At 40.0% G+C, this 24,824-nt stretch overlaps 1 long non-coding RNA gene across 2 annotated transcripts; it reads right to left on the minus strand.

The window, feature by feature from the left end:
- Positions 1 to 1,185: 1,185 nt before the first annotated feature.
- Positions 1,186 to 23,529, minus strand: LOC110011322. 2 transcript variants are annotated; one of them, XR_002286322.1, is made up of 4 exons: positions 23,517 to 23,529; positions 19,634 to 19,637; positions 18,624 to 18,626; positions 1,186 to 1,360 (listed from the first exon to the last, which is right to left on the minus strand). It is a non-coding gene; the product is annotated as an uncharacterized LOC110011322 (long non-coding RNA). The 2 variants fall into 2 exon arrangements; XR_002286323.1 differs by lacking the exons at positions 18,624 to 18,626; positions 19,634 to 19,637; positions 23,517 to 23,529 and adding exons at positions 9,527 to 9,529; positions 19,551 to 19,561.
- Between the last annotated feature and the right edge of the window lie 1,295 nt (positions 23,530 to 24,824).

Genomic DNA, 24,824 nt, shown 5'->3' on the forward strand with positions numbered 1-24,824 from the left:
GGAGCACAGTTGAGAGAGTCTGGAAGAGAGTGTAGGGCCAGGCACAGACTTCCGAAGAGAGTGTAGAGAGATACAGACTTTCGAAGAAAGTGTAGAGCCAGGCACAGACTTCCGACTACATTGGGAAGCGAGTGAAGACGAATACATAGACTTCCATCTTGAGGCGATCAAGCGAGTGTATAAAGGCACTGTTTGTTGCGAGCTACCCGATACGACAGGAAGAGAGTGCAGTGATAGGCGCAGACTTCCGTTCAGGTTTAGTGTTGATTAAGTGCAACAGAGAGACTATGTTTTGTGGAGGAGCAGCTTAGCGTCGCCTTGAGGAGATCTCGTGTTGTGTAGAAGAGACACTTCATGATTGGAGCGCTCGAAAGAGCAGGAGGTCGGTCTGGTGTCGCAAGATACTGGGAGAGTATTGGGCACTGCATACACCTCGATCTTTTGTGCATGTGTTGACTAGGATGTCACTAGACCGAGTGGGAGAGTATCTCACAGGTCGGCTGCGACTTGTGGACGATGTGCGGGCGACTAGGGGATGTCGGCCAGCACGGAGTAGACGATGACTCGTGTTGTGCAGAAGAGGCACATCACTACTAGAGGCTCGGATGGGCGGGGGCGCAACGGGATGCGTGACGCCCAGGCAGATGTGCCCTGGCCTAATGGCTTCGGGCGCAACTTGCGTTCAAAGACTCGATGGTTCACGGGATTCTGCAATTCACACCAAGTATCGCATTTCGCTACGTTCTTCATCGATGCGAGAGCCGAGATATCCGTTGCCGAGAGTCGTTTTGACATTCAAGAGACGTCCCCTCCGCCCGTGCACCCTACGGACGGGGCCACCGTGCAGCGGACGCTTCGTTCAGTTTTTCTTGGCGCGTACCGCGCAGGGGGTTCGTTTGCCCGCACGGTGAGTGCGTGCCGGCAGGATAGGGGACCGGACGAGGGCGCTCGCCCCGTGCCTGGGCCCCAATTTTGTTTTTAACGTGTTCGCGATATGCTTTTGCAGGTTTCGACAATGATCCTTCCGCAGGTTCACCTACGGAAACCTTGTTACGACTTCCCCTTTCTCTAAATGATAAGGTTCAGTGGACTTCTCGCGACGTCGCGGGCAGCGAACCGCCCACGTCGCCTCGATCGAACACTTCATCGGACTATTCAATCGGTAGGAGCGACGGGCGGTGGGTACAAACGGCAGGGACGTAGTCAACGCGAGCTGATAACTCGCGCTTACTAGGAATTCCTCGTTGAAGACCAACAATTGCAATGATCTATCCCCATCACGATGAAATTTCAAAGATTACCCGGGCCTGTCGGCCAAGGCTATATACTCGTTGAATACATCAGTGTAGCGCGCGTGCGGCTCCATAGGACACTTGATGCACATTCTCGAGGTCTTCAACTTGAAACATTTCAGACCCAACCCTTGATAGTTGATTTCATGACCACCATCCAATTGGCAGTGTTGCACGGTTGTCAAAGTGGTCTGTGGGCTTTGTTGTGATTTCCAAAAGAAGTGCAAATATATACAATGAGCAGAACAAAGAAAATGCCAATACCAAATACACATTTTATTCGCTAAACAATATTATATGTAATCGAATTATTGTCAGAATGGTTTACAAGTATGCCAATCTAATTGATTTCCAGGTCACCTATTCTAACAGAGTATGCACTAACGAGGCAACAGACAGTTGTTGAAAGACTATCTTTATATACATGAATAAGTATTAAAGAAGTGTTGTTGACGCACATAAATAGAGAGTTGATTCTGGAAGGCTATAGCGATAATAGCTTCCAGCATCAAATGAATAATGCCTAATCTCAAAACGAGTCTACATTCAAGCTTTATGATAATATGGTAATATTGGAAAGATTCCAAGTGGAATATCGCAAGGAATTTCATCATGAAAAATTGAATGTATGGCAACTTTAAAAATTATATTTAAAAAAACATTAGGATTGAAAAACAACGCCCGATTGTTGGTTGTGCTACCTAGCATAGCCCCGCCAATAGTCACCTTGGAGATGACAACTAGGCTATGGCGTAAGGTAAAAGGTCCGAGATCTCATCACATGTCCGAGGGAAAATTTTAGACACCATGAACTGCTTGGAGCGGTTATAAGAAGATGTAACGTGCAGTTGGACCGTATGACATCGGCATAAACTATAGTAGACCCATAAGACCTGGCTGGTATTGCAGATTGCTCATAAACTAAGTCGGAGATTGTTGGAATAGGTGAAGAAAAGCCAATTAGATTGGCAATTTTGAGTACCATTCAATTACTTTATCTAAAAAGTATTATTCCGCTAAATATGGTAAGTATTCATTTTTAGCACATGTATCTGTTGTGCTTACCAAATTACATTAAGCACTGCTTTGACGTCACAACAGATGCCCACAGACCACTTAGTAACCTATGTAGTTGGACTGCGCATTGGATGATGGCTATGAAACCAACTTCTGAGAGTTGATCTGATATATTCCAAGTCGAGGACCTCGAAATTGGGCATCAAGAGTCCTACTGAGACTTGCAGTGAGTATTACATTTATTGGATGAGTGTCCCATTTCATCGGCGATAGACGTTGGACGTGTATGCAATTTCAATGGGTTAGTGGACAAGATGGTCAACTAACTAAACTGACTCGCGGGTATCATGATATGGAATCCTCGGAGGTTAGGTCGGTATGACTTGAGTCCCGACTTCGATAGTATGGGCATAGTCCTCAGACTTGAGGAATCACTATAACCACGTGCATATGATCACTGTATCTTGGATCTGTGTGGGAGGTGATTGAGTCACTAACATGATCATCATAAGCCTTGTTTACTACTGTTGGAGTATGTAGCGAGGACGGTGAGTTCGAAGAAGAGGTTCCGTTCCCTGTTAGTATGTAACAAAGGTATCTCCTATGCACTTGGAGATGCGTTCACGCTTTATGAATCTGTGGCCAAAATGGTTGATCAAATAGGAAAATGGTTCCTATATTGAAAAACTTGGCGTACCGCGATTTCAAGTATTAAGCATAGAGGCCAAGTCCAGGATGGGAACCGATACTTAATTCTATGCCATAGACTAAAGTCGGAAGGACTGTACCCGTATCGATCGAGACCCTAAATGTTCACGCGGTAATTCACCTACTCTCTAGTGCCATGAATCGTTGCTAGACGGCCATCTATGGTGAAGGCCTTTCTTGATTAAGGGTTAATAAAAAATTATTAATTAAATTGTATTAATTAATAATAGTGTAAGATAATAGCTCAAGTCCAGCTGAAAGGTGAACCTAAGAGTCACACACAAATCATCAAAAAGGAACAAGGATTTAATTTGAAATTAATTCCATAAGTAATTGAATTACTTACAAAGAGAGATCATTAGATGCAAAAGAGCCGAAAAATAAATTAATGGCATTAATTTATATTTGGGTTTGTCCATATAATTTAATAAGTTGGATCTTATTGAATATTAAGAATAATTTGGGCTTATGTATTTAATTAGATTAAATACAAGTTGGGCTCAATTAAAGGGTTTTTTATTAAATTAGATTTAAATAAAAATACATTGGGCTTGTATTTTTATATATAAAAATCGGCCAAGCCCATTATTTTGAGCCCATGAAAAGTTCCATTGAAGGAAATAAATGACTAGCAAATTGCAATTTTGAAAAATGCAATTCTAACCATTTTAGGGATCTCTTGGAATAAAGAGAAATATACCTTGTTGAGAGTAGAATGTATTTGAAAAGATTCTTAATCATCTAAACAAAATAAATATATGAAATATAATTATTTGAGAAATAATTATAATCATAATCACACAACAGAAAAAAAAAATCCCCTCCTCTTCCATGGTAATAATTATAATCATAATCACACAACAGAAAAAAAAAATCCCCTCCTCTTCCATGGTGCTCGGCGACCCCCCTCTCTCTCTCTCTCAAAACACTTGGTGCATTTTTTCCTCTTATTCTCTTCTAACAAATAGTACGTAGAGATCCCAACTCCGGTGTGGTGTGAAAAAATTAGAGAGCTGCTATGTTGGCCTCAAGTGAAGAGCATTTCAAACGACCGTGAAAAACAAAGGTATCGTTTTTCCCTTTATGTTTTTCGATTTTATAGATTTTATATCAGCCCCATGTTTATTTTTATTTTATTACATCGAACGCCCGGGAACTCCAAGGGTACACCCCATAGATTCGTTTAGTTCTTGCGTTTATGTTTTATTATTAGGTTTTTTCTTTACTGCTTCCACCAGTGCGTTCACAGGCCGTACCATCCGATCTCTTCACATCCACGATCAAATATAAACAATCAATATATTATATCCATATAAGTATATATATAAACCCAACAATCAATATTTAATTTTCATATAAAATTTTATATGTATATATATAAACTCAATTAGCCATACTCAACTCAAATTTCAAAAAGATTCAGTTAACAAAAAGTTGTTCAACCTCCACTTTATCATCAAGTCCTATAGTTGGAAATATCATTATTTCTAATTAAGATATTATATAATATTCGTATATTTCGACCAATTTTTTGATATTCTATTTATATCGAAATTCAACTCTCCGTTTCACTTTCTTTGAAATACTACATTTCTAAGTTTTTCAAGTATATATTTAATTTATCAACTAACTAATAAAAATTCATTTAATCAAACCCCTTATATCTTTATATATATTGTTTTTATTAACATCCCTAAATTGAATTATCACGAGAATCCCATTTTTCTTATTAATAACAATAATATTTCTCAAATATAATTTTTGAATATTTTTATAAATTTTCTATCAATTTCTCACTGCTATAGAATTTAGTTAAAACACAAGACATATAATTACGCATTTGGTTAGCAGGCCCGATAGAATAGAGTAAAATAACTTAGTGATGATTAAATTTAACAAATTTAATAATTTAATTCACCAATTATAACTTTTTTAATAAATTAATTAATTAAATAATATAATTATATAAATTAATATAAACTAAAAATCTGAAGCTTCCGTACCTCTTCAGTCGCACCCTCAATTATATGTAAATGTATGTATGTGATTGTGATTTTGTGTGTGTGGATTGTTCTTACCTACTTATAACAAGGAAGGGGGATGGGGCGTTGAGGCGGGGTGGTTGGCATCCACTTGCCAATTCCCCCCTTTCATTCTATATATATATTTGCATTTTATTTAGCCTTTGTATATGGAATTGTATAGAAGTTCTCATTCAAAACTTGAGCATGAAAGTTCCTTAAATAATGTTCTGTAAAAGCGGGAAAGAAATGAACCAGACGACTAACTGCTCCTAACTAACTAGTAACAACCTTCAACAGATAAGTTGTGAAAGTACTAATAAAAGTGTGAAAAACGATTTTAATACAAAGCGAATTACACAAAGATGAGACTAAATGGACGAGGGTTGGAATTCTTGCGTTTCCTTGCTGGTGACTGAAGAATTCAGCTTGAACTTGAGGTGGCCATTCTCATCAAGAGATTTGTCTATCTATTCATTTTTATTTATCATCTAAGAAGTAGCAGGACATAAGTAATTTTCATGAAAGTACTCCTTAGACTAAAAAAAGAATATCATAATAAAAGACATAAATGAAGTAACTAAAAAAAGTTGACAATTCCTAATGTTTAAAGAAAGCAAGGCAGGTATACATGCTTGTGAAGGAACAAGGAATTTGCATGATAGAGGAAAGAAAAAGGGCACTGATGAGGTTCGGCGGCTCTGGCAGCAGCAAGCTTGGCCTCTAATCTACCTTGCCTACCTGCTCGGGAAGAGGGATCACTCCCACTTTTGCTCCTGCTCTCAGTGGGTTCGGCTATAGACGCCTTCTCCTTCTCCTTGCCTCTTTTTTTCTTCAGGCCTCGATCCTCAGAGACCTCGACCACTTCCACTTGCGTACCGGGGGTATGATCCCCCACTTCGATTGGAGAGGTCAGTTGGTCAGTAGCTGTGGCGGTTGCTGGTGATGGAGTAGGAGTTTTTGCGGGTTCTTTGGTCTTTCCCTTTCAGGCAGTTGCAGCACGCTTTAACTCGCGGTCAACTGAAGGGGGCAATGTTCCTTTCTTAGCCCTAGCTTTGTTTGCGATCCTGGCGAGCATGATTTCAAATTCTGCAAAGGAGTCAGTCAGAAGATCACTTTAAAGTGTAATAAACAAGAATGAGACTTTTGAGATCACCTAATGAGCCCTTGACTGGAATAGGAGCAGGGGAGAGGCCCATTAGCTTCAACACTTTCTCCTATAGTAGTACTTTGGGATGGTACCAAAATAGCGTTATGTAGTTGATGAGGTCGCTCTCGAACCCCTCCCCATAGGTTTCTGGTTTGGGCCTAGATTCACACCAACCTAGATAGAAGTCCTAAGATTTACCAGGTGGAGGTCAAAGAAAGAAATACCTATCACGCCTAGGACCTACATTAGACCTTAGGTCGTCCAAATAACGACAGTCCTTACGTGTGGTTAAATAGAACCACCCGGATTCTCCTGATCTTTTGGAGGCGGTAATATTGTACAGAGACCAGAAATTATCAAAGGTTGGGGCTAGGTCAAGGTGTTTCATAACAATGATGAACAGAAGAATATGACTAACAGAATTGGGAGACAGTTGCACTGGACAGACACCTAACGTAACAAGGATATTATTTACCTCACGGGGTAAAAGAAATTGTAAGCCCGCATCCAAGTGGAGGGTGGATAATGTACAATAACCCTTAAGGGGTTGATGCATGCGATCAAAAGAACGAGGAATAATGACATCATAATCGGCGGGAATATAATATCTTCTCTTTAATTGCATAGGAGTATTTTTAATGATGCTTATAATCCCTAACCATGGTTTTTGTTGCATCATATGGGTATATTTTTGAAAAATAGGGACCTCATCAGAATCGGCGGTCCCTTCAGGAAGATCAAATCGAGAGGAAGGTATGGAAGAAGCGGGATCGCGGGAAGTACCAACAGCCGCCCTTGGGGAGGTGGCTGCCTTTGCGAGAAGTACCAACAGCCTTCTCTTAAGGTCTCTGCATACAACATTAAGGCGATGGCGGCAGCCGGCGATTGTTGAGTACTGAATACCAAAATGGAGCCTTTGCCCAAGAAGCTACAACTTCATGGGTCCGATCACCTGGGAATAATATTGGTGAGTGCACCACTCACCGGAAACAATTATTTGAACTGGAGTGTTGGAATCAAATGAAACACTCTGCGCCAAGATGAAACTGGGGTTCATTGATGGAACCTTAGAGAAACCAGCCCAAATGGATCCCTTCTTTGAACTGTGGATTCGGGTTGATAGCATGGTGACAACCTGGATTTTGAACTCTATATCCAAGGACATTGTGGAGGCCTTCATGTACACGAAGTCCTCGCAAAATCTCTGGGTCAACCTTGAACAACGATATGGAGAGTGCAATAGGCCGCAACTGTATTAGATCCAGAGAGAAATCTGTTTTATGACACAAGGGAATCTTCCTCTATCATCCTATTTTACGAATATGAAGAGGTTGTGGTATGAGATGGCGGTAGGTGCACTTGTGGAGCTTGGAAAGCAATAGAAGATTCAGTTGCTTTCATGCAGCTGATGCAATTCTTAATGGAGCTCAACGATATCTTTGAGAATGTGCAACATCATTTACTGGTCATGGAGCCAATTCCTTCCATCAACAAGGCATATTCCATCATACAGAGCTTGGAGAAGCAGAAGAAAATTCAGTTGGAGTTGACTGAGGATGATAACGCAACCCTGCATGTGTGAGGTGGACAACGACCTGAGAGGAAGAAAACTAATGTTGACAAGCGGTCCTTATATTGCACGCACTGTCAGCGAACCAGGCACAGTCAGAGCACGTGCTTTATGCACCATGGGACACCTGACTGGTACAAAGAGCTCGCTGACAAAAGGAAAAAGGATGGTGGTAGCAGCAGGGGGTTCGCAGCACAGGTCGCTACTGATAGGGGCGACCTGGGACAAACTGGCATAAAGGAGAAACTGCTTCAGGAACTGATTCCGCTGATACGAAACACCGTACAATACCTCCGCAAAGCAACCAAGCTCATGTTCACGATTTTGCAGGTATGAACAGAGCTTTCACTATTTCTGAAGGTAGTGTTTTGTCCTCTTGGATTATAAATATGGGGAAAACTAACCATATAGGTGGCAGTACTAACACTTGCTAATATCACACCACTTACACATCCGACCCTTGTTCACCTGCCAGATGGGACCTTACAATCCGTAACAAATACAGGGAGTGCTTACCTTCACAAAAATCTTCCTCTCACTGATGTGTTATTTGTCCCCTCTTTCAAATTTAATCTCTTATCCGTACATAGAATCTGCTCTTCCTTGATGATTGAGGTTATTTTTCACCCTTCTCATTGCCTTTTTCAGGACCGGAAGAATAAAATCGTCATAGCAGTTGGCAAGTAAGTTAAAAATTTTTACTGCTTAGATGCGACCTCATTTGATCCCAATGTTATTCACAACTTTGTTCACGAACATACCACTTGTTCTGTACTTCACTACAATGACAGTGATTTATGGCACAGTAAATTGGGCCACCCTTCATCTAATGTAATCAAGCATATTCGTGCTCCAGAAATAAAACATAATTCCATTTCTATTGGACAAAATTGCGATGTCTGTCCTTTAGCCAAGCAGCAAAGGTTGCCTTTCTCTCATAGTACAACTAGTTCGCTATCCACCTTCGAACTATACACATCAACCTGTGGGGACCTTGCCACATTAGCTCGCTCACTGGTTGAAATTATTTTCTTACCTAAGTGGATGACTTTAGTCGAGCAACATGGACATTTCTCCTCAAATATAAGTCACAGACGCCCACAAACCTTATGTAATTTCTTTACCATGGTGCGAAACCAATTTCAAAAATAAGTTTAGGTCGTTCGTTCGGACAATGGGACTAAGTTCGTGAACTTCCAGTGTCAGCTCTTTTTCAGTCTTTGGGTATAATCCACTAAATTTTCTGTCCATACACACCTTAACAAAAGGAGGTGGTAGAGCGTAATCACAAACACGTCCTCGTTGTAGCTCGAGCCTTGCTCTTCCAGTCACATCTCCCTAATCATTTTTGGGGAAAATCTGTCCTTACCGCGACCTACCTCAAAAACAGACTACCTACCTTAGAGAAATCCCCATTTGAGTTTTTGGGTGCTTGTGTTATGCGACGAACATTCGACCACACAAGCACAATTTTGATGAACGAGCCACTAAATGTGTTTTTCTTGGTTACTGTCATTCGAAAAAGGCTTACAAAGTTTATGACATCGCTAAACAAACACCCTACACTTCCAGAGACGTGATTTTTCATGAACACTCTTTTCCATTCCAAGAAACTCCACCCGACCCGCCTAATGTTTCCCTACCTGTTCCCCTCCCTGACTGAGACTCCCCCTCTTCTCCAAGATCGGGTTGCAAGGTAGGTCATCCTTCATCATCTAACTCCACTAATCCCCAATCTCCTATGATAACACCTCCTGCTCCTCCTAACCCTCTTAGCAGGTCGCAGAGAATTACTTCTAAGCCCTCTTGGCTTAATGACTATGTGTGTAACTGTTCTTCATCTATTCCACTTACACTCCTACATCCTTAAGTACTGCACATATACGTTTTGTTGCCCACTTATATATTTTGCAGGAGCCAAAATCTTATGTACAGGCTAGCAGGGATGCGAACTGGGTGGACGCTATGAATCAGGAGCTCGTAGCTCTTGCGGCCAATGACACATGGACTCTTATCCCATTGCCTCCGGAAACGCAACCTATCGAGGCGCGATGGGTATACGAATTGAAACTTCACCTAGACAGGTCGATAAATTGGTACAAGGCGCGTCTTCTTGCAAAAGGTTACAATCAGATAGAGGGAGTTGACTATTTTGACTCCTTTTCACCTGTTGCTAAATCTGTCACGGTTCGCATCTTCTTGTGTTTGGAAGCATCCCGCTCCTAGCCTTTGTTCCAACTAGACATCAATAATGCATTCCTTCATAGATTCCTAAATGAGGATGTGCGCTTAATATAGTTGGCCGGTTTGCCTATATTCTCTACTATAGGCTATTTATCCGTCCATATAGACAAGGGACGGCATTGCCTTGACCGATCAGATAACTAACTGCTGTACATGGTTCCCACCGAGGGTTTACTTAGTGTACTCGCAGGGTACGACTGCAAGTTGCAGCGGTCTCTATACGGGCTCAAGTAGGCTTTGCGGCTACAGAACCTCGAGCTCACCAGCAAACTACTAAGTTTCGATTTACTCCTAGCCATGAACACTGCCTTTCCGTCAAGCACACAGACTCTGAGTTCACTGCCCTTCTCGTCTATGTTGACGACATTCTCCTGACTGGATCCACAGAAGTCTCTATTCGATATATCAAGGCCTATTTAGATTAGTTGTTCACCATTAAGGATTTTGGAGATGCTAAATACATCCTCAAACATGAACTAGCTTGCTCCTCGGATGGTATCCATGTGACGCAACATAAATATCTTCAGGATATCTCGGTAGATACCTCAATGCTTGATGCAAGCCCACCCCCCACTCCTTTGCCCTCTTAAGTAAAGTTGGTCGCTGACGATGGATCACTACTGCCTGACCCCGGGACTTACAAGCGCCTCATAGGACGCCTCTTGTATTGGGCTTCACTCGCCCTGATCTCTCCTTCGTTGTTCAACAGCTCAGTCAGTTCCTCCAGGCACCTTGCACCTCTCATTGGAATGCTGCTCTCCATGTTCTCCGCTAGCATCGAGGTACTCCCTCCACTGGCCTCTTCTTCCCTTCTCTCCATGCTGCTGCTGATTTTGCTAGCTTCCTTCCCAAGATGGACCTCTCTTCCTCGGCTCCATCATGAGGGGGGTTGTGAACAAAGCGAGTCCATAAGGTTGCAGGCTTTATCGAGGTGGCATCACTATCCCTCCAGTCAAGCAAAACCTTGGTTTTATAGGTCGCCAGCGACCTCAACCACTCAGTTTTGTTCTTTTCTGTACAGTTTTGCTATTTTGTCTTTTTTTGTATTTTATTACGATGTTTTGATTATTTTGTAGATTTGGTTAAGTTAACAATTGGTTAGCTAGATTCCTTTTAGTTGTATTTATACTAGTTTCTCATTGTATTTTCAGGATGATGAATGAATACTAGCTTTTCTCCACATTGTTTTTGAGAATGGGAACACTGTATTTCGCTTATAATTTGTGATCATTTGCACCCCCCTCCCCCTAAAAGAATAGGATGAACTATATGAATAGAGATCAACATTTGGAAGATAATGGAGACTAGAAGAGTGCAAGGCATAAAGAGGGCTGGAGAAGCAAATTCATTTCATGAAATTTGCATAGATTAGTAATAACTAACATTCGCAATGGTACAACTGTTTTACTTAGAACTTCCACGTCATGGAGTAAAGCTATAAGATATTAATTGATGTGGTCCTGATTTTGAATAAGGGATGAGATGGAAATTTACCCTCACTCGATAGTACAATCAGATATAGATCAAGTCTAGTGAGAGAATATTTTAGGAACGGCTGTAATGAGTGGTCAAATCAATGAATAGTAACCTTATTTTAAAAATAATATTTTCAGTATTTATAGTGGTGTTGAGAGTTATGTAGCGTGGTAGAGTATATATATTTATTGTGTGGCTTAAATAGTAAAAAAATAGTTGTTTAACCTTATAAATAAATATATATTATCAACATATACATCATACAACATAGAAGACCAAACGATTTAAGGAAAAAATGCAATATTCAAACAAAATCCTAACACATTTAAGCAAAATATATGAAAGGCATTCATAACATCACAAAATGATTCCAAGTGAATGTAAAATCGAAAATAATGTCAAGCATGTTAAGATGTGAAGATTGATTTGACATGTTGCCAAAGATGTTGAAGAAGTCAAGGATGACCCGGTCCAACTTAGAAGTTGCCAAAGATGTTGAAGAAGTCAAGGATGACCCGGTCCAACTTAGAAATCCCAAGTTGAGTTGGAGACTGTAAGTCAAGTCAAGGATGACCCAGTCCAACTTAGAAATCCCAAGTTGAGTTGGAGACTCTAGGTCAAGTCAAGGATGATCCGGTTCAACTTAGAAATCCCAAGTTGAGTTGGAGACTCTAAGTTATGGCTATAAATACTCTTATTGGCATTGTTTTGTAGTGCAGAGTAGAGAGAAAAACATATAAGTGTTCTGTGTAATCGAGAGAGAAAAGAAAGAGTTGAGACGAGAGTAAGTGTTGTCTTTCACGTGTGGTGAAGACTTATATACAGGTGAGTGTGTGTTGTACTCCTCAATTTTCCTCCTCTTTGAGTGTTTTCTCCTGGCTTGGTATCGCCTCCAGACGTAGGATTTATATCCGAACTAGGTTAACAAATTCGTGTGTCTTTTATTGCCTTCATATTCTAGATTGTCCATCTTGACCAGGTCCATTCTCTAAATATCCGAATGCAGAAAATAATCCGAATGCAAAATGGCGTTGCTGAGAGGATGAACAGAACACTGAATGAGCGTGCGAGATGCATGCGATTGAAGAGCGGACTGCCAAAGATGTTTTGGGCAGATGCAGTCAACACGACTGCTTTCTTGATCAATCGAGGGCCTTCTGTCCCGTTGAACAACAGGATACCAGAAGAGGTTTGGAGTGGTAAGAAAGTGGATCTTTCTTTCTTACGTACTTTTGGTTGTTCAACCTATATTTTGAACTATGATCGGACTAAGCTGGATGCTAAGTCGATTAAATGTACATTCATTGGGTATGGGACTGACGAATTTGGATATAGATTTTGGGATGATCAAAACCGGATGCAGGAATGTTATATTCAATGAGGATGTAATGTACAACGACGGGAAGGTAAGCCCGAATGATGACAAGAAGGAAAGGGAAATTTGTTGATCTCAATATTTCAAATTCTGGGATCATGAGACCAGCAGATACAGATTCAGTGGGAGTTCAGACGGACGAAACCAAACAGACGGAGATAGAGCCAGAACCAGCATCGGAGGAACCGATTGCTAAAAGCAGCACACCTTTGGCACTGGGTCGAGAACCGAGGCTGAGAAAGGCCCCAGATAGGTACTCCCCCTCTCTTTATTACTTGCTTTTGTCTGATTGTGGAGAACCCGAATATTACGCAGAGGCAGTCAACGATGCCCACAAGAGCAAGTGGGAGCTTGCGATGAACGACGAGATGAACTCGTTGAAGAAAAACGACATATGGGAATTGTGCCAGCTCCAAAAAGAAAAGAAGGCCCTACAGAACAGATGGGTCTATCGGGTTAAGGAAGAATCAGATAGGAAGAAGCGGTACAAGGCAAGACTCATAGTAAAGGAATTCCAACAAAGATACGGTATTGACTTTACTGATGTTTTTACACCTGTTGTCAAGTTAATTACTATTCGCCTTATGTTGAGCATGGTAGCGACAGAAAACTTGGAGTTACAACAGATGGATGTGAAGACAGCCTTCCTACACGGGGATCTTGAGGAGGAGATATACATGGTACAGCCAGAGGGGTATAATGGAGATGATGAACAGGTGTGTCGCCTGAAGAAAAGCCTGTATGGATTGAAACAGGCTCCACGGCAGTGGTACAGGAAGTTTGATAACTTCATGCTAGAGATAGGTTTCTCTAGATGCAACGCTGATCATTGCTGCTACGTGAAGAGGTTCGATGACTTTTTATCATTCTACTCCTGTATGTTGATGACATGTTGATAGCAAGATAAAATGTCAAGGAAATCAATAGGCTCAAGGATCAGTTGTCGAGGAAGTTTGACATGAAAGATCTTGGCGAAGTAAGGCAGATATTGGGCATGAAAATCAAAAGGGACAAAGATACTGGTAAATTGTGGTTATCTCAATCTGATTAGATTGAGAAGGTATTATGCAGATTCAAGATGGAAAATGCAAAATCGGTTGGAATGCCATTGGGAAATCAGTTCAAACTATCCAACAGTGATTCGCCACAGACTGACTCCGAACGTGGAAAGATGAGAGTCACACCGTATGCCTCAGCAATTGGGAGCATGATGTATGCTATGATCTGTACTCGACCGGATATAGCACATGCAGTGGGAGTAGTTAGCCGTTTTATGAGCAATCCAGGAGTGATGCACTGGAAAGCTGTGAAATGGATTCTTAGGTACCTAAAGGGTACTAAGGACCGAGCATTGGTGTTTGGTAAAGGCAAGCTTACCTTGTTTGGGTTTGTTGACGCTGATTTTGCAGGGAGTGACTATGACAGAAGGAGGAGCACTACGGGGTACGTGTTCACATATGGCGGTACAACCGTATCCTGGGTCTCAAAGCTGCAGAAGGTTGTCACACTGTCCACAACGGAAGCTGAGTACGTGGCAGTTACTGAGGCGGCTAAGGAACTCATTTGGCTGCAACACTTCTTGGGTGAATTAGGAAAACCTCAGGCAGATATGATTCTTCATAGCGATAGCCAGAGTACGATCCATCTGGCAAAGAATCCCGCGTTCCATTCACGGACAAAGCACATCGAGATCAAGTACCATTTCATCTGACAACTTCTGGAGAAGAAGGCACTGCAGCTGGAGAAAATCCAAGGAGAAAAGAACCCTGCAGACATGTTGACCAAGGCGGTTGCGATGGAGAAGTTGAATCTGTGTACGGCTTCGACTGGCCTTGATGACTAGAGTGGACAAACCCGACGGTACCAAGAAAGAAGTGGAGAAAAGCTAATCAATCTTCAAGTGGGAGATTGTTAGGATGTGAAGATTGATTTGACATGTTGCCAAAGATGTTGAAGAAGTCAAGGATGACCCGGTCCAACTTAGAAATCCCAAGTTGAGTTGGAGACTCTAAGTCAAGTCAAGGATGGCCCAGTCCAACTTAGAAATCCCAAGCTGAGTTGGAGACTCTAGGTCAAGTCAAGGATGATCCGGTTTAACTTAGAAATCCCAAGTTGAGTTGGAGACTCTAAGTTATGGCTATAAATACTCTTATTGGCATTGTTTTGTAGTGCAGAGTAGAGAGAAAAACATATAAGTTTTCTGTGTAATCGAGAGAGAAAAGAAAGAGTTGAGACGAGAGTGAGGTTGTCTTTCACGTGTGGTAAAGACTTACATACAGGTGTGTGTGTGTTGTACTCCTCAATTTTCCTCCTCTTTGAGTGTTTTCTCCTGGCTTGGTATCGCCTCCAGACGTAGGATTTATATCCGAATTGGGTTAACAAATTCGTGTGTCTTTTATCGCTTTCATATTCCAGAATGTCCATCTTGACCAGGTCCATTCGCTAACAAAGCATGTGGCAAAATAACCCTGCTACAATAAAACCCTCCACCGACTTTCCCCAACTCCTAATGATGAGCGATCTTGATGGGCGAACTACTCCACTTCAAGGCCAACCCCTAACCATTGTCTCTACAGTACAAATTGTTTTCCTTCCAGGGACCTTTAGAGGAAACAAACCAGCCCAAGAATTTACATGCCTTGTGTGGACAGAAGCTGAAATATCGCGCATCGTCAGTAGAAGAAGACAATTCAGCCACTTGGCGGAGAGTACACAAGGCGTGAAAGCCTTCTAGAGTTAGGCGGCCCTAACTCTCGAAGTCGATGTCACCACCCCTCAAACCACATAAAGGAACTCGGCGTAAACTGGCTAACACAAATACCATAACTCTGGATTACCGTGACAAGTAAGGAATGAGGAGGAATAGAAAACCCGCTGTGAAAAGAAGCAGCATAAATAGTGAAACACCTGTCAGGAGGGTACCTAATCCTTCGGGCAGAAGATGGAAGAATAAACTTCTGCTCAGAAGGCACCCTAAATTTTCTCTGAATAACCACAAGATGTTCTCGAGTAAGAATACTATCGCATGTGCCCAACATCCAACACACGACCCCGTGGTTCATAACACCATGGAATACCCTGATGCCTCCCATCATCAACGCAAAACACTAACATAATACTCGATCGACTCAACACCTCATAAGCTTCGGCCTCCTCACTCTCACTTTCAAACCCCCGCCCTCAGTTTTGTCCTCCTCATTCCCAACTTCCTCATTTTCACTCTTGCCCCACTCCTCATAGACATCTGCACCTTCGCTACCAAACACGACCTCATCCACTTGTTCGCTAGGCCTAGACCCAATGGAGTTGTTCAACTCAAAATCATATATGTCCTCTAAATTCTCACCCGATTCAAAAGAAGTACTTAGGCAAACTCATAATCGTAGCAATGTGGTCAGGTGAATAACCTTCTAGATATGGAGGAAAGTCACGCCACGCATTATTAGATGTAGAATACTCAACATGAGGAAAAAGTTCGCATCCCCTTCATCTCCAACCCTGCACGAGGAAGGGGGGGACCGCATCCCTCAGCTCAAGGCTCTGCCTTGAGCTAACCCCCGTTTCGGAAAACCGCACTTCTCCAGCCCCCCGTTCTCCAACCGAGCACCACCAAAATCTTGGCCGCTCCGCATTTCAATTAATCAAAAGAGAAAATACAATACAAAGCAACTACAACAAAAAACTAACTAGAGAGGGTGGAAGAATTACTTTTACTTGCCATTTGAAGAGGAGGGAATGTGGCAAATTGAATGGGAGAGGAAACAAATATAGTGAGGGATATGGATGGAGAACAATTAATGGCTTCCCACCCACCCACTCCCATGTATTAAACTCAAGTCTTTTTCTCTTAGGAAATTGTTTATTCTCGAACAAAATACTTCACCAAATATTAAATATTTCATCCAAGAGTAGGGGCTATATAATGTAGATGTTGGTAATATATGTTTATTTACAAGGGTAGAAAAGTATTTTTCTTACTATGTAAGCCACACAATGAGTACATACACTTTAGCACACTGCATAACTTTTAACACCACTATAAATACTCAATATATTATTTTTTAAAAGAAGGTTACTATTCATTGATTTGGCCACTCATTACATCCTATCCCGAAAAATTTTCCCACTAAATTTGAATTATTTCTGATTGTGTTGTTGTGTCGAGGCTAAATTTCCCGTCTCATCGCTTATTCAAAATCAGAACCACATCACAATTTATTGTAGAAGCTCAAATAATTATCTTCTCAGCAACCTGAATAATACAAGGCCATGGATTATAACTGCACATATGAAAACAGTAAGATATTGCCTACCTAAAACCAGAATATAACAATGATTTCCTTTGGTCCTTGGTGTCAATCTAGTATAGTTTACAAGATATTCACACCCATAAACTACTACAAAAACTTTATCAGAATAAGTCAAGATGCTGCATAATCATTTAGCAAAGCTAGTCACTCTATCGGTCCTAGCACACAAAAATGCTAACAATGGCAGATCATTTAGTTTTTGGATTTCCTTCATCATTTTACAGACGAAGTTAATTAAGATATAAAAATGTTAATTTGTTTGTTAGCAACAAACATTAAACAATGACATTCTGCTCTTTTCAACAACATTAAACATTAATTTTGCGATTTGTAAAAGTAGAAATCACAAATCCATTTCAATATTAAACTACTGCCCCTAAATACTTGGATCAGAAAGGTAAAAAAGAGGGGAAAAAGAAAAAATGAAGACGGAATTTTACCGGCAAAACAAAGCAAAAGAGAAGCCAACCTTTTTTTTTGATATACTCTTTTCCTTCGGCCACAACTAACTGTGCAATCCCCTTCTTTCAACTCCGATGAGAGGAGCAAGGAATCTTTCAACTTCGGCAGCACATTGGCGAGTTGTTGATCAACGGTGCACCGGTGAGTTGTTGTGCCAGCGCACGGGCGAGAAAAGAAAGAGAAGAGACATCCTCGTAGAGAGTTGCAATTTCGGATTTAGGTTAGTCAATAAAGAAAATTTGGGGGTAGCAACTTTTAAAAAAATATTTAGCCAAAAAAGAAAAAAGATTTAGGAAAAAATCAATTGGTTTCAATTTTGTCTTTGTTTCCATTAAAAATTTTAAGACAGAGACAAAGATAGATTTTATAAAAAAAGAATAAACTTCAAGATTCATATTTGAGATGAGACAAAGACGGAAATAATAACAATATCAAAGATATTTTTCTAAAATCCATCTTTGATTCCGTCTCAAATTCTGAGAATCTAAGATGAAAATATTCCATCATAAGTTTTTTATTTTATTACAAAATCAACGATGGAATATTTTTCATATTTAATTTTCTTTTTTTAATGCCTATCCGTCAAAAATTCTGTCAATACATTACAACTTTATTTTATAATTTTAGGATGAAATTTTTTTTCGCGGTTCAACCTATCTTTAAAAGGTGAAATTTATTGATAAATATATTTCCATCTCATAAGGCTTGCTCTCGGGCCTCGATTGAGTTGGTCCATGGGTTAGACTTAGTTTAAAAAAAGACCGAATTGTAGCCCATTTAATGGCTAGAACCACCCTAAGACCAATCTTGAACAGTATTAGGTTAGTCTTGAACCGAGTTTTTCTTATTTGATTTTTGCCAATCTTTGGTCGTTACGGCCTATTGTGCATCTTAAGCTATAACCATGGCAAAACTTTTAGATGCCAATCCATCCCAATAAAACTAATTCCAAATCTTGAGTTGTGAAATTCCATCACAAAATTCTGAGAACATACCACGCCCTTTTGGCAACACAATTTCCTCCCTAAATCCAGCTTAGATTTTCTCCATCACTAATAAAAATGGTCATTGCAAAAATTTGTTGTTGCAAAGTTTGCGTTTCGTTCCTTGTCAAAATAACAGCATTCACAACGGACATTCGCACCCATTAAAATGTTTTGGATGGGCACTAATATTCACCACAAATATTTTGCGATAGGATCTGTTGCGATTTCCACTTGGTGGTCACTGTAGGGTATAACCCTCCAGTGGTATTTCCTTCCAAATATATCCTATCAACTATTACACGAGATGGAGTACGAAACTCCTCAACAATTACAGGCCGAATACACCAAATATTTACAGAGATGAATATTACAGAAAAATAGAGGAAATGAACAAAGAAACAGTACTGTTTGAATGTGGCTCAGGAGAAACAGTACTGTTTGAATGTGGCTCACAGAAATATATCACAAAGACTGAGGGAGGAAAAACAGATTTTCTCAAGTTCGGCCGAGATCAGGGGGGAGAAGAACCTCCGTACTTATAGGCTAAGAGACACCCGGAGAGAGTCCGTTAGGCGGTTTCTCAAGAGCTATTAGGTTGGCTCTTGATAACCGCCGGAAACAGAGAAGAGAGAGAGAACAACAGCTGTGTCGGTTTGAAAGAGGGAGAGAGGGGAAGAGGGAAGCGGCGGAAACCGCATGAGGAGAGAGAGAGAGCTGATTAGGTTTGTAGATGAGAGAGTATATATATAGTCAAACCGGGTCGGACTGGGTGGAGCGGGTCAGGTACCGGGTAGGGGCCTCCAAGTGACGGTGGGCTTGGTGTGAGTGGGCCTTTGTATTTGGGCCATTATATCTAACATACCCCACCTTGGACCAAATACCCAATGGTATAGGTCAGGGGTTTATGGATCTGGTTTTCTCATCATTGCCAAGAAATACTCCTTGGATGTACCTGCATTAAAGAGACACTAAAACACAGAAATGTTAGTCAGGGTTTAACAGGAGTATTTTCAAACACTTACAGAACTTTTCTATTGGCAAGCACTTAGTGCCCATATCTGCAGGATTTTCGTCCGAACTGATCTTTTCTAACCTTATCTCATTTTTCCCCACAATATCACGAATGAAATGATACCTAACATCTATATGTTTAGTCCTATCATGAAAAACAGGGTTTCTACATAATTGAATAGCAGATTGACTGTCAGAGAAAATCACAGGTTTTTCTTTTAAGAAGCCGATTTCATTAAGGAGCCCACTAAGCCATAACGCTTCTTTGAAAGCCTCTGTAGTAGCAATATATTCAGCTTCAGTCGTAGATAAAGCAACAATGTGTTGGAGTTGAGATTTCCAACTAATGCATGAATTGCAGAATGTAAACATGTAGGAGGTGGTGGATTTACGACTGTCCCTATCATTCGCGTAATTAGAATCTACATAGCCAATAAGATGTGCATGAGCAGAATGTTTAGAAAATTTAATACCAACATTTCCAGATCCACGCAAATATCTAAGCAACCATTTCAATGCTTCCCAATGAGGGGACCAGGATTTGACATATATCTACTCAAACAACTGATGGCATAGGCAACATCAGGTCTAGTGCACACCATAAGGAACATAATAGAACCTATCACATTAGAATAGGGGATCTTACTCATTTTTTGCATTTCACTTTCAGGTTGGGGGCATTGATTTTTACTGAGTTGAAAATGGGCAATCAAGGGAACAACAGTAGGTTTAGAATTTTCCATAGCAATTTTTTTAAGAACAGACAACAGATAAGTTTTTTGGTTCAAAAGAATGGAGGATGTTTTTCAGTCTCTAATAATACACATACCAAGAATCTGTTTTGCGTTACCAAGATTTTTCATTTCAAAAGTTTTGCATAGATCATTTTGAAGACAATGGATAAGTTGTAAGCTAGAACTTGCAATTAACATGTCATCAACATATAGTACCAAAAAAATCGGAGTAGTATCAACATATTTGAAATAGAGGCAGTGATCATAGTTACTCCTAGAGAAATTTAAAGACAGCATAAATTCATCAAATTTTTTATTCTATTGACGTGGTGACTGTTTCAAGCCATATAAAGATTTTTTCAACAAACAAACATGATCAGGTTTAGAAAGATCAGAAAAATCGAAGGGTTGATTCATGTAAATATTCTCATCCAAGTCACCATACAAGAATGCAGTTTTAACGTCCATCTGTTTTAATTCCCAATCATAATAGGCAGTGAGAGCAAGTATAATTCTGACAGTAGTGTATTTAACAACAGGCGAAAAAATTTCATTGTAGTCTATGCCTTCTTTTTGTGGGAAGCCCTTAGCAACAAGTCTAGCTTTATATTTTAAGGGGTTTTCTTGTTTTATTTTGAACAACCATTTACAATCGACAACGGACGCATTTTTGGGTTTAGGAACTAGGATCCATGTTTTATTGTCTTTAAGTGATTTCATTTCTTCTTTCATGGCACTAAGCCATTTGTCACTTTTTAAAGCCTCTTCAGCACTAGATGGTTCTCCTAGTTCGGTATTTAGACTTGTGTGAAAATCCCTAAGTTTTTAAGGTATCCTAGTTTGTCTTCTGTCCCTATCTCTAGCAAGTTGGTAGTTATCTAGGGGGTTGATTAATGGGTTTGTATCTCCTATGCTTTCAAGATTTTCTGCATTTTGTTCTTGGTTATTGTTGTCTAATCCCTCCCCTTCTTGGTTATCCTCTAAGTCTACTTTATTAAAAGTGGTTTCTTGTTCTATGGGTTGGGTCTTTTCTAAACAAGGCATCTCATTTTCATTAAACGTAACGTCTCTACTAATCACAACTTTAAAGCCAGGTTGACTCTTAACCCATAATCTATACCCTTTCACCCCTTCAGGATAACCAATAAAAATACATTTGAGAGATCTAGGTTCAAGTTTATCAACATTTTGATGAACAAAAGCAGAACATCCAAACACAAGTAAGCAGGAAAGATCAGGCAATTTTCCATTCCACATAAAATCAGGGGTTTTCCAGATAATGGCACAGAGGGAGACATGTTTATTAAATGTGCAGCAGTTAGGACAGCTTCTCCCCAAAACGTTTTAGGCAATCCAGAACTAATCAATAGGCATCTCACTTTATCAAGTAGTGTTCGATTCATGCGTTCAGCTACTCCGTTTTGTTGAGGAGTATAAGGATTAGTCTTATGCCTTCTTACACCAAATTTATCACACATTTCAGAAAACTGTTGGTTACAGAATTCTAAGCCATTATCAGTTCTAAGAGATTTCAACTTTCTACTAGTTTGGTTTTCAACAAAAATTTTCTATTTTTCAAACTTGTCAAAAACTTCAGATTTATGCTTCATTAAGAAAACAAACACTTTACGAGAATAGTTATCAATGATAGACAGGAAATATCTATTACCACCATGGGTAGTCACATTAGAAGGACCCCAAACATCCGCATGAACATAATCTAAAATGCAAGTGGACATAGATGGATTTGGGGAAGGGGATGTAGGAAAATGAACTCTATGATGTTTCCCGATGACGCATTCATCACAAAAATCCAATTTGTCGATTTTTTCATTCAAAATACCGTCCTTTTTTAAGAATTCAAGACCTTTCATGCTTATGTGTCCATGTCTTTTATGCCAAAGAGTGGTCTTATTGTTTTCAAAAACAGATGCAGCAATATTTTCATAAGTAGCAGTGCAGATTTAAAGGTTCCGTTTTCGTTCAGCTTTAAAAACAACCAATGATCCTTTCAAAATTTTCATAGTCCCTTTTCCCCATCTACCTTCTAACCCGTCTTCCTCTAATGCAGCACATGATATTAGATTGTGACTTAAGTCAGGTACGTATCTAACATTTTTCAAAACCATTTTATGACCTCCTTCAAAGCACAATGAAATGTCACCTAGACCCTTAATATCACATTTTTTCTCATTTGCCATGGATACAAAACCAATATGCTCATGCCTCAAGTTAGAAAAAATGTCTTTGAAAGGACTCATATGAAATGTGCAGCCAGAGTCAATTAGCCATTCATGCATGTCAAATGAATTCACAAAATTAGCTTCGTATACAACAAAAACTTCACCATTTGATTCTATGGATACATTGTTAACAGTTTCTTTCTCCTCATAGTTTTTATCTCTGTGTTCTCGTCTAGGTTTTCTACAATCCTTTATATAGTGACCTTTTATGCCACAATTATAACAACGTCTATCTTTTATTCTATCATTTCTGAAGTTGTTCTCTCTAGTCCTAGATTTGCTTCTGCTGTTTTTATTTCTGCTTCTACTCCTACTGTTGTATCTAGAGTTAAAATTCCTAGATTTCATTCTACCCCTAACAAGGTTGACTTCATGTTGGTTCTGACTAGGTTTATTGGTTTTAATGTCTAATTCTTTACTCTTTAAGCCATTAACAACAGTTTCTATATTAACACTATCCCTACCGTATTTAATGGCAGCCTTTACGTCAGAATAAGATTCAGGAATAGCATTTAAAAGCACAATTGGAGAATATTCATCAATATTTTTATCTCCAGTATGTTTAATATCCTGGATCAGTTTAGTAAAATCATCAAGGTTCTCATCAATATTTTTCGATAAATCGAGTTTATATCTAAAAAACTTTTCTAATAAGAACAGCTTATTCGGTAAAGAAGTTTCGGTGTAAATTTCCTCTAATTTATACCACAAAGCCTTTGAAGATTCTTGTTTACCTACTTTTCTCAAAACGGTGTCAGAAAGGTTTAAAATGATAGAGGAATAAGCAAATTCATCATTTTCTTGTTTCTTTTCTTCCGAAACAGTTTCAGCATAATTGCCATCAATGGCTTTGAAAACCTTTTGTTGAATGAGAACACCTTTCATTTTTTGTTGCCAAATGGCAAAGTCACTTTTACCATCGAAGGGTTGGAGGCTGTAACCAGCCATTTTTAAAAATTGGGGATAGTACAGATTTTATAAAAACAGGTAACAAGCTTCAAAAAAACAGGTTTTTGGAAAAACTTGGAGATTAAAGAAGTAAAAGCGGGGTGGTTAAAAAAAAGGTAGGCAACACGTCAATATATCAAATACCAACCAAAAAAGGCACCAAGAACAGGTATACACAGAAAAAGCCACGAACAATAGAAGTGTATTACTGAGTTAGAATGAATATAGAGATAACAGGGGATTGTAGGAATAATACGGAAATTACTGATGGTAAAGCAGATATCAGAGTATAGCGGAAAGTCACAAGAGATATAGCAGATATAGTCAACTTACAGAAATAGCAAGAAAACACAAACAGTTATAGCAAATAACAGAAATACCACGAAAATCGCACAATATAACAGTTGTAGCCAAAGCCGGGGATTACCAGCCTAAGTCCCACCTAGATACCCGACGACCTCAAGGGTCCGGCCAAGGGGGATATTAGGGGGTTTACCGCGGCAACAGAAATAATAGGGGTAATGAGATATAGCAGTGATATTCAACAACAATAAACAAAAAAAAATAACGCGATAAAGGAAAGGAGGGGTTTATCAGAGATTACCGCCACCAGGATCAGCACGAGTCAGAACGCAAGCTCTGAAACCACTGTAGGGTATAACCCTCCAGTGGTATTTCCTTCCAAATATATCCTATCAACTATTACACGAGATGGAGTACGAAACTCCTCAACAATTACAGGCCGAATACACCAAATATTTACAGAGATGAATATTATAGAAAAATAGAGGAAATGAACAAAGAAACAGTACTGTTTGAATGTGGCTCAGGAGAAAGAGCCAGATCAAATTTCAGAGGGACACGGTCACAGATACCGCACCCAACACACAAGGCAAACCCCACGGTTGCTCCACTACTCACGGCACCCAACCACAAACACCCCGATCACAGAGACCAGTCACTACCGCTCACCACAAAGCAAATCCTCACAGAAATATATCACAAAGACTGAGGGAGGAAAAACAGATTTTCTCAAGTTCGGCCGAGATCAGGGGGGAGAAGAACCTCCGTACTTATAGGCTAAGAGACACCCGGAAAGAGTCCGTTAGGCGGTTTCTCAAGAGCCATTAGGTTGGCTCTTGATAACCGCCAGAAACGGAGAAGAGAGAGAGACCAACAGCTGTGTCGGTTTGAAAGAGGGAGAGAGGGGAAGAGGGAAGCGGCGGAAACCGCATGAGGAGAGAGAGAGAGCTGATTAGGGTTTGTAGATGAGAGAG

Source organism: Sesamum indicum, unplaced genomic scaffold, assembly GCF_000512975.1.
Source record: "Sesamum indicum cultivar Zhongzhi No. 13 unplaced genomic scaffold, S_indicum_v1.0 scaffold00145, whole genome shotgun sequence".
Classification (NCBI taxonomy): domain Eukaryota; kingdom Viridiplantae; phylum Streptophyta; class Magnoliopsida; order Lamiales; family Pedaliaceae; genus Sesamum; species Sesamum indicum.